This window comes from Agrilus planipennis, unplaced genomic scaffold (genome assembly GCF_000699045.2).
Source record: "Agrilus planipennis isolate EAB-ADULT unplaced genomic scaffold, Apla_2.0 scaffold173, whole genome shotgun sequence".
Taxonomy (NCBI): Eukaryota; Metazoa; Arthropoda; class Insecta; order Coleoptera; family Buprestidae; genus Agrilus; species Agrilus planipennis.
The window spans coordinates 484,771-495,832 of NW_020438948.1; the positions used below are offsets into that span (position 1 = coordinate 484,771).

The 11,062-nt window shown below is 37.4% G+C and overlaps 2 long non-coding RNA genes across 3 annotated transcripts; both read left to right on the forward strand.

Moving 5' to 3' along the window:
• The first annotated feature begins 1,974 nt into the window (after positions 1–1,974).
• On the forward strand, positions 1,975–3,362 carry LOC112904551. Its single transcript, XR_003231190.1, has 3 exons — positions 1,975–2,130; positions 2,210–2,333; positions 3,074–3,362. It is a non-coding gene; the product is annotated as an uncharacterized LOC112904551 (long non-coding RNA).
• A 5,848-nt stretch (positions 3,363–9,210) lies between these two features.
• On the forward strand, positions 9,211–10,210 carry LOC108739574. Of its 2 annotated transcripts, none has more exons than XR_001938188.2 (3): positions 9,211–9,342; positions 9,422–9,545; positions 10,124–10,210. It is a non-coding gene; the product is annotated as an uncharacterized LOC108739574 (long non-coding RNA). The 2 variants fall into 2 exon arrangements; XR_003231188.1 differs by having other exon boundaries at positions 9,909–10,201.
• The last annotated feature ends 852 nt before the right edge of the window (positions 10,211–11,062 follow it).

Below are 11,062 nucleotides of genomic sequence, written 5' to 3' on the forward strand. Positions count from 1 at the left end.
CCCGACCTTCTTTCCGTCTCCCGCTTCGCTTCGAGGTTAACATATTCGACCTGGAAATATTTACAGCGAGTTGCAGGAACGCAGAGTAGCTTTTGAAGTGCACAAATGCGCAAATAGTAACTAAAAAAAGTTTCGCTGTACGTTCAAAAGAAAAACAGCCAAGGAGGCTGTGGGTAAAGTGGTTGCCGACGGGTAAGTAATATCTGACGGAAGTTTTCAAATATCTCGAACGTTTTCGATTGTTTTGTTACCCACTCTAAACCGTTTTGTGCTTTGCGTCGTTTCAGTAACAGGGCACGAAGTTTTACAGGGAATTAAAGGCAGTGAAGATAAGCTGAACAAATACACGCCGGTTAATAACACTGGTTTCGAGTATCTCTGAACTATAGTTGCATATATCGAATATCGTTGATGATTGAATATTGACAACTGAAGATGACTATGACAACTTCAAATTTCTTTTATGACGACGTGAAAACAGAAAGAAAGTGAAAGATTATCTGTGGAATATATTACCGTAGCGTTTGCCTGAATGATTTGAGGAAACCATAAAACAATTTCAATCAGAAGTGGAACGGATGTCCTTCCGAATGCTAAACTATTACCTAAAGTTCAAACAACATGTCAAGTTAGTGGCAGTAGTTCTTAGGCTTTCACGGCCGGCGTATATCGATGCGGTGTCTTCTTCCGGCCTTTTTGGTCGTGGCCCGTGGAATTTTACTTTTTCAAACGTTTCGCCGTTCTTTGCTGATGGCATCTTCAGTGGTGACTGCGCACTGACAGCACCAGCCGGTGAAACGTTTCGAAAAGTAAAATTTCAAGGACCACGGCCAAAAAAGCCCGGAAGAAGACAACGCATCGAAGTTAGTGGCAGTAGATACAGGCTGATCCGTTTCTAGTTTTACCTTCTAAGTGTGATGAAAAAATGTCCACTTTTTCATATACATGTCTGGGCACGATGCCTTCTACACTATATATCTGATCAATATTCCGGAATGTTTGAAGAGTAAGATCCAAAGGCATTGTAGAGTGCATTTCGTGATAGCACCACAACGTAGGGGGTGTAACAAAAAGTACCCCAGTTAACTAGCCGTGAATGGTTGAGGACAGTTGTCAGTTTGGCAGCCGCGTTATATATGCGCCGTTAGTTGTAGTAAACGTCAAGTGACGAAACACTCATACCTACCGTGACCTTCGCAACAGTTGATACACAGACAAGTCAATTGTACGTTATTATTAGTAGCCTGAACCTCAGCAGTTACTACTCGATTTTCACAGTTGACAGCAATGACAATGAGCAGTTGGGGCTTTCGGTAAAGTCATTACTCTCATGTTTATATATACTACTGAGCGGTGCAAGATGGCTCATTTTATATCTTTTTCATGTACCTATTTCTCCCTTAATTTTTTCGGAATACCTATTAGACATAGTGTAGGTATATACTCAACTTTAATAACTAAAATTTAGTTTATTATATTATTTTCGTTTGATGTACGATTGCATACTAACATGTAACGTATCAATATTTTATTTACTGGATTGATTGTGTATGGAGAGTGAGATCCCTGGTTTGCTTCCAGATTCGATTTTGTAGTCACAACGTTAAGCGAATGCTCCACTGTCCGTCGAAATAAACTTCAAAATTTATTCATGAACTTGAAGACGCGCTTGTGCCAATTGAATTTTTCCATGGAAAATGTAAAGTACGCGAATATTTGCTGGGTACACATCCCCAACCGAATAAGCATCCCAGTTTCCGTTGAATTTCTCATTAATATGTTCTATTTCGAATTCGCCAGCTAGTTGAATTCATTGAACATGTATAAATACATGTATGTATAGGTACGTGTGTGTATATGTATGAACATAGCGTAATATATGTGTGGCAATCCGTGCACACTCGTAATTGTGCATACGTGCAGTCCGCATGCATTAAAATCGTACAGCTTTGGAACGACCCAGTCGCGAGGTGCATTGTTCTGTACCAATTTGCGACATTCACACAGGCACTGGTACCGGCTAATTAATAGTAACTTAGTAGTAGGCAAAGTTTTCATTAGCAGCGCCGTTATTCTGTACGGGTGCCGTCGCACCGCCGCCCCTTGCTTTGTCTAATTCGGATTGGCAACGTAGGTGAATTGTAAAATAGAAATACGCTTTGACGCTATTGTTTGCTTTACGGTTTAATACGTTAAATACATATTTCAGAAAGTATGCATCCGATATTTTTCAAAAATTGGCTTCTACCATTAATGGGTCGTTATTAAATCGGATTCGGAATTTTTATCGAGAACAGAAGACAGCAAAAACAGTTTCTCTGAAAACGCTGCAGGTATGCCAAAAACAATTCATCATCTTCCACCTCCACTCCTTTCTATCCTGAGCTAAAACTAAAACATCCTACATCCTTAACTATTTACGAACAGTAATCTAATCTAAGTCTACCCCTTTCTCCTCTTAACTCCTGTTTCCGCCTCTAATATGTCTCTGACTAGACCTGACATGCCTGAGAAGGTGTCCTAGCAGCCTATATCACCTATAAAATTCCATAAAGTCAGTCCACTGTTCCCCTATTTTTTCTAACACATCTTCATTTCTAACCTTCTTTATCCACGGTATCCTCATCATTCGCTAGTAACACCACATTTCGAACGCTTTTAACCTTCTNATCTAGACCTGACATGCCTGAGAAGGTGTCCTAGCAGTCTATCTCACCTATAAAATTCCATAAAGTCAGTCCTCTGTTCCCCTATTTTTTCTAACACATATTCATTTCTAACCTTCTCTATCCACGGTATCCTCATCATTCGCCTGTAACACCACATTTCGAAAGCTTCTGACTTTTTCTTTTCCGCAGCGCCCACCGTCCATGTTTCGCACCCGTACAGCGCCGACCTCCAAACATAGGTACTCCTTTAGCAACCTCTTTTGAATTTCTAAATTAAGCGTTCGCGAGCATAGAAGTGATTTCTTTTTATTGAAGGCTACTCAACCCTGCGCTATCCTCTGCTTTATTTCCCTACTACTCCTTCCATCGTAACTTATTTGACACTATATATTGTATCTACCTAGATAAAGGAAAAATCTGGATCCATGTTGCGCTAGTCAATCTGGAGTTCAACCGGGAAACATGGACAAACAACGTGTAGGAATTTCTTCATCCTACTCTTAGTCTATGTCTAATATGTGATTCGTCGCGGCTCCAGTCGTCATCAGCCACGTTTTGCATGTAATCAGTATTGTATTTTAATATAATACTCGTTTCTTATAACAGCAATGACGAAGTCTAATCAGAGCTAAATTCCACAATAATAATAATTAATTCCAAAAACATAATTGTTTATTTTGTAACTAATATTACTTCAAGGATACAGAGTTGAGAATAAACTATATATTAATATTATCTTGTCGATTCACCTAACTAATCCATTACACATATAACATGTATGTTTATATATGGTTACCAATTTATTTTATCTTGTAAGTATTTAATTATTTATTAAAGGCAAAAGTTATCCCCTCGCCTTCCTGCCATCAGCCCATACCTACATATATGTATTTTGTTTTTCCCTTGTTATTAATTTATAATTAAAACGTTTTTTCATGCTTATATTCTGTTGTTATGAACCCCGATAAATTAATTAAATCTCGGACCATGTTTCATAAATGTAACAAAACGTTACTCCAAACCAATTTATCAGTGTAAGATCGGTTATTAATTAATAAAAGTTCTTAATTAACTTTATTGATTTTGGCAGCTACAAAACCGGCATTTTCAGCGTGTAATTGATTAATTAACAACATAAAAAATAATATCCTTTATATGGGTTTTGATTTGCGACATTCGATGGCAGGTTAATACCTAATAAGTTTTGGTTACATGATATTACATCTGAATGGCAATTTGTTCAATCAAAAATACGTAATGAGTTTTTTTAATTAAGGAAGTTAATTTTCTTTTTAATAAACTTTACATCTAAAAATATCTTATAAAATGAAAGCCAAAATAATGCTTAATGAAATTACATAAAAGGTCTCTTATTCAAGTAGGGAGAGGTTTCTTGTAAAAAGACGGTTAGTGTTGTAGGAGTTGTCTACAGCGTGCTAATGAGACCTAAAGAGATTGAAATTGCGATCTGTGATGTTTGACGGAATATTGAATAAGATCTTTTGGGTAACTCATGAACAACTCCAATGTAAAGCATCCATTTTAGTAAAAAGGCTCATTAAAGCCTGTAGAAGTTTTACAACAGGCACAGATTTTGCCATTCGAACATTTTAGACCTAAATGTGGAACAAGTGGAAGAAAAGAAAAAATTTACGATACATTATGCAGAAACATTAATAAAATACGTTATAATCTGTGCGGCTAGGATTGGGTTATTTCCCGCGGATAAAGCAGAGCGTTACTTCTATTTCGCCACGTCCATTAGTACAAGATCGTATAAGTGGCTTACAAACAGGCAATTACCTTAATTGCAATAGCATGACGACAATAGCGCGATTAGTGACACAAAATGGCTCCTAAGATCCACAACTGCGAAGGAATAAGAAGAAGCGAAGGTGTGGTGCTTGGACCGAGTGAAGCGCCTTCAAGAGAAACACTTAGAAACTAAATGCATTTGTCACTGTCGACGTCTCATGTTGAATTAATCCTTCCCACAGGGTAAATACAACCTACTACAACATATTATAGAAATATATTACTTTTATGTACTGTACATAGACTTTACATTAGATCCAATAATATTACAGATGATGGAAGCAAAAATTGACTGTAAAATATTTCGTCTCTAGATAATAGTGTTCCAGCACGAAGTGGTCGTGCATTATTATCTCCATTTTACCAACGCGAAGTGTCCTTCTTCTTTCAAATTATAACCAGACAATTCTTTACATAGTGCAGTAGACGTTTTAACTACACCTCTCGTCATTTTGCCTAAGTGCATGCTGGTATTTAATATGCAAGGCGTACAGAATGGAATCAAAAATTTCTGTATGCATAAAATGGATCGTTCTCTCCAAATAATTTTCAGACAGTTCTCCAGAGGAATGAGCTTCTATCTTTGGGCACTTTAAACTTTATTGATCTTGCTTGTGACCTTTTCAACTCATTTCAAGAGAATATCTTATTCTTAGCGGGCGGATGGAAAATAAACAGCTCTTTAATCTTGAATTCGTTAGTAAACTAAAAAATACGTTTTTTGATCGTTTCCTATTGGATTTCTCGCGTCAGAAAAGGGAATTTATTTAAAAGGAAGCAGGCGTGGGTGTTATTTTCACGATTCAATATTCTTTTATACGAGTGTGCATAAAAAATAAAGCCTTAATCGCTTTAGACTTTATTACAATATTTTTATAATCAGTTTTCTTTTTGTCAATAAATTGTATTTTTTGAATAAATGTAACCACTGCTCAAAAGTATAAAGTTGTTTGTGAGTTGTAGATATGGTGCTTTCTTAAACATAAAATACTGTTTAAAATATTTTCTTTACAAACTGTATCGTGAAAACATTTTCCCATTTCCTTTGTAAGGTAAATTATTCAAAGCAATTTCAATATTCTTTTGAAAGCACTAAACAAGAGGGCGTTATGGAAGTTAATAAGAAATAGGCGAGATAGGTTGGTAGGACACCTTCTCAGGCATGAAGGTATAGTTAGAGGCATATGAGAAGCAGAAATAGGAGTTAAATAGAGAAGAGGTAGATGTAGTTAGAGTATTGCTCACTAATAGTTAAAGATGTGGGGGATGTTCTAGTTTTAGCGAAATACAAAGATTAGTTCAGGTTATTAGGAACGAATGGAGTTGCGTATCCAACTAGTTTTAGGACTGCAACCTTATGATGAAGAAACAACTAAGTGTTATGAAAACGCTTGTTTTCGACTCGCACTACTAGTCATGATTAAACAAAACCTTTGGCAGGTACTGTATGTAAAAGTATGTTTAATGAACGTCCTGCGTATCCTTCCTACCTACGATTTTGCCAGCGCGCATCCAAGACATTATAAGGGGCACATCGCTAAAGAAAGTAAATGAAGTATACCTTACCTACTTAACTACCTACTGCAGCAATCCATAATACCCATTCGTAGCTGCGACCATGACATAATATTATCAAGCGATAGCTTCCTTAGTTTGAAGATTGGTATTCTAAAATGGCATTTCACTCCAATTAAAATAGATGTGAAATCAATTAATGAATTGTGGTTCATCGAGTCTGATTAGTTTCACTTTCGATTCGCTTTACATTCTCCGATAGAATCAAGCCAAATGTTGCGATTACTCAATTGCAAGATAGCGGTCCGTTGAACGTTACGATAACATTTGTTATTTCCATTAATCAAGTCGTTAATGGCTTTGATAAATGTACAATTTATATTTTGGTCCAAAATCTACAAATTATGGATGTTGTAGAACCGAATGGTTCAACGTATATGTCACTGGAAAGGATTTAGAGATTGATATATTCGACAGCTGCGATAAAATAGCTAAACTGCATTGGATTTTATTTGATTCGTCATCAATTCCATTGTAATAGGTGTACATCGATATCATAATACTATATTATGTATTTTGAATGCACAAATGTAAACAACATTATAAGTTTCTACCTGCGAAAAACGCAACTACTTCATGGGATCAAAAAACGTATTTTTTAGTCGAATGATTACTCAATGTATCCACTTGTATATATCTTCTCCATTTCAATAATCCTTTCTGTAATTTTTGAAACATTAATTCAACTATATTATAATATTCAGATCTTAGAAGTTTTTGGTATCCTTTTGAGTTATTGCATGAACGTAGAATCTTCACAATTGGGACGACACGGTGTGATGATTAATCAAATTTTAGACAATTCTAGTTTCTTTGTTAATTGAATCCTTTGAATCCTTTTGGTAACACTGAACGTAGAATCCTCCGAATCATGAAGACACAATGAGTGGAAGGGTTTAATTTTTGAAACCATTTTATCATTAAAGTAAATTCATTTTAAGGATTGGATAGTGAATGTTTGTGCAAAACCACGTTGGTCAAGACTCACATAGGTGCGTCTATAATTTTCTAATGATTCTTCTGACAGTATGCAAAGGCAGTTTCTTATCAAATGTTAACTGTCTATTTAGCCAAACAGGAAAAATTACTTTGTGGTAATGGCAATGATGCATGTTCGAGGCTAACCATTTAAGGAATTTATTTCCTTATGCTGAAGTTGTTTTTTGCTTTTAAACAGTAGGTTTAAAGGGCGTTGCTATACGAATTAGCGCATTAATTCTGCACCCAAAGTGTTTTGTTTGTTGTAATTAATTCTGTCGATGTGGAGAATTAAAACGTTGCTTTCACTCGGTACTGAGACTGATTTCAACTCGACCATTTTATTAACGAGTGCCCGAAAGCATTACAAAATAATTGAGACGTGAAAGCTTTCTCGTAGCAACGCGTTAGTGTATGAAGTTTCCACTCCTTATTCCTTCGATCTTCCTATCGCCCTGGTTCGTCCTTAGTCGCGTCACCTTTTACGTCAGGATTTTAATTTACTTCAATGACATCATAAAAGCTAATGCATCGAGAAGTCCCGAAAAAGAACCGTTAGCATAGGTATTCAAAAAAAAAAAAGAAAGAGGGAAGAGCGGATGAAACAAACAAAAAACCTAAAACTGTGTAGGTAATCTAATTGGCACTCGAAAGCAAACGACGCGGAAAAGGAAAGATAAAGTAGTCCTACGGGACCAAGGTAGGTACTTCACTAGAATTGTACCTAACTACTTTCAAAAGGTTAAGAAAGCTTTAACACGTTTTAAAGCTTTGTTTTCTATGGGAACGCCTTCTTTCATCAGAAAATGTAACAAGAACCTAATAATAAGACTCTTTTGATTCTACACGTTGAACAAGTTGGAATCTATACGATTCTTTGTAGTTAATTGATGCAAAGGAAGAGAGGTGTATCTACGATTTTATTTACGGAAGGAGTTTTGTAACAAAAACGTAAGAGCAACTTTCATATGTGAATATATAACAAACTGAATGATTGACCAAATGGTAAAAAGTGGGATTGAATATGTTCAAGGCATACAGGACTTAAAAAGTATCGGGAAAAGCTTCGGAATTATTTTAGATATTGCTACAAAACCTTAAAATTCTTTAAAGTACGTCTCTTGAGTGTCGACATCCTTTTGCCAGAGGCTTTTCCACGACCTAAAGGTCCTTAAGGGAACGTGTGCAAGGTTCTTTGTTGGCACTTATGGTTCCATGATGGTGTCTTTTGAGGAAGAATTTCAGTCTGCTGGGGCCAAATTATGACTGTAAGGAGGTTGGGGATATGTTGTGACGTCGTTTTGCGTGAGGTAGTCGGCCACCTTAGAGCAAGTGTTGGTGAGTGCATTATGATGTTGCAATTTACAATTTCCGACAATTGCTGATCTCACCTGGTTGACTCTTCAATCTACTTACCACTTTTAGGTAAAAAGTACCATTCACTGTCTACCTTTTAGGTACAAATTGTGTAGTGAACTACCCTTTGGCATCGTAAAAATCGGTTGTCTGTAAAGTCGGTTTACTGACGATAGTTGAACGTGACAACGTCATAAGAAAATACTGATGGAATGGTTTCATTTTTTAAAAGAAAATTTTAATTTTATTTGTTTGATAGATATTTTGTATGGATATAGAGAAGGAGGTAAATGGAAATGTATTACTGTATAGCAGCTGTCCACGCGGACGCATCGCTCACTCAAGTAGGACAGAGACAGATGTCGAACGCTGCCGAACGCGGAGGCCGATTGTGCCTCTTTGTCGCTCGTTCCGCGCTCTCGCTTGCACTTCAAGCCTTAAATGGAACGCCTCAGAGCGAGGTAACGCCGCATGAGTTTATGTTTTTTCGTGCATGCAGCCGGCTCCATCGAATTATAAAACGTTGTCACGTCAAAAACGATCAGTACCATTCACTGTATGTCTCTGAGGTACAAATTTCGTAGTGAATCAACCCCTTGGTACCATAGGAGATCATGAGCCTAACCTTCACTTTAGATTTGCCCACTCGAATTTTTTTTGGACGAGTTGATGCCGTAATGTGCCATTCGAAACTTTTTTTCCGGACGGTATTCGAAAAATTTCAAATCAAGTTTCGTCTAACGTGATTACGTTGTACAATAGTCTGGGTGTTCTTCAATGCGATGCAAGGTGCATTGTTCTGTACCAATTTGCGACATTCACACAGGCACTGGTACCGGCTAATTAATAGTAACTTAGTAGTAGGCAAAGTTTTCATTAGCAGCGCCGTTATTCTGTACGGGTGCCGTCGCACCGCCGCCCCTTGCTTTGTCTAATTCGGATTGGCAACGTAGGTGAATTGTAAAATAGAAATACGCTTTGACGCTATTGTTTGCTTTACGGTTTAATACGTTAAATACATATTTCAGAAAGTATGCATCCGATATTTTTCAAAAATTGGCTTCTACCATTAATGGGTCGTTATTAAATCGGATTCGGAATTTTTATCGAGAACGGAAGACAACAAAAACAGTTTCTCTGAAAACGCTGCAGGTATGCCAAAAACAATTCATCATCCTCCACCTCCACTGCTTTCTATCCTGAGCTAATCTTCGCATTTCCCTAAAACTAAAACATCCTACATGCTTAACTATTTACGAACAGTAATCTAATCTAAGTCTACCCCCTTCTCCTCTTAACTCCTGTTTCCGCCTCTAATATGTCTCTGACTAGACCTGACATGCCTGAGAAGGTGTCCTAGCAGTCTATCTCACCTATAAAATTCCATAAAGTCAGTCCTCTGTTCCCCTATTTTTTCTAACACATATTCATTTCTAACCTTCTCTATCCACGGTATCCTCATCATTCGCCTGTAACACCACATTTCGAAAGCTTCTGACTTTTTCTTTTCCGCAGCGCCCACCGTCCATGTTTCGCACCCGTACAGCGCCGACCTCCAAACATAGGTACTCCTTTAGCAACCTCTTTTGAATTTCTAAATTAAGCGTTCGCGAGCATAGAAGTGATTTCTTTTTATTGAAGGCTACTCAACCCTGCGCTATCCTCTGCTTTATTTCCCTACTACTCCTTCCATCGTAACTTATTTGACACTATATATTGTATCTACCTAGATAAAGGAAAAATCTGGATCCATGTTGCGCTAGTCAATCTGGAGTTCAACCGGGAAACATGGACAAACAACGTGTAGGAATTTCTTCATCCTACTCTTAGTCTATGTATAATATAAGTGATTCGTTGCGGCTCCAGTCGTCATCAGCCACGTTTTGGATATATCTCCTGTGGTACTTTTAATATCCTCTGATAACACCACATCTCAAACAATTATCTACTGAATTAATAGAATATCCCTGTGTTCGCATTTCAACTCGCCACCAGTGTATTATATTGGCAAGCATAATATTTTATACGTGTCCGTCACATGTTGTTTCAAGTTTATGTTCCAGAATAAATATCGCACGTGAATGACGTTCAAAGAAAGGTGGTGAAATCTGGAAGTTGTACAAACATGAGCACTTTCTTTAAAAGCTTATGCGTCGACTTCAAAGCGGTCGCAGTACGTATGTGTGTATTTGGCATCAAAGGGGAGAGTTATGACGGAGCCCGACCTTCTTTCCGTCTCCCGCTTCGCTTCGAGGTTAACATATTCGACCTGGAAATATTTACAGCGAGTTGCAGGAACGCAGAGTAGCTTTTGAAGTGCACAAATGCGCAAATAGTAACTAAAAAAAGTTTCGCTGTACGTTCAAAAGAAAAACAGCCAAGGAGGCTGTGGGTAAAGTGGTTGCCGACGGGTAAGTAATATCTGACGGAAGTTTTCAAATATCTCGAACGTTTTCGATTGTTTTGTTACCCACTCTAAACCGTTTTGTGCTTTGCGTCGTTTCAGTAACAGGGCACGAAGTTTTACAGGGAATTAAAGGCAGTGAAGATAAGCTGAACAAATACACGCCGGTTAATAACACTGGTTTCGAGTATCTCTGAACTATAGTTGCATATATCGAATATCGTTGATGATTGAATATTGACAACTGAAGATGACTATGACAACT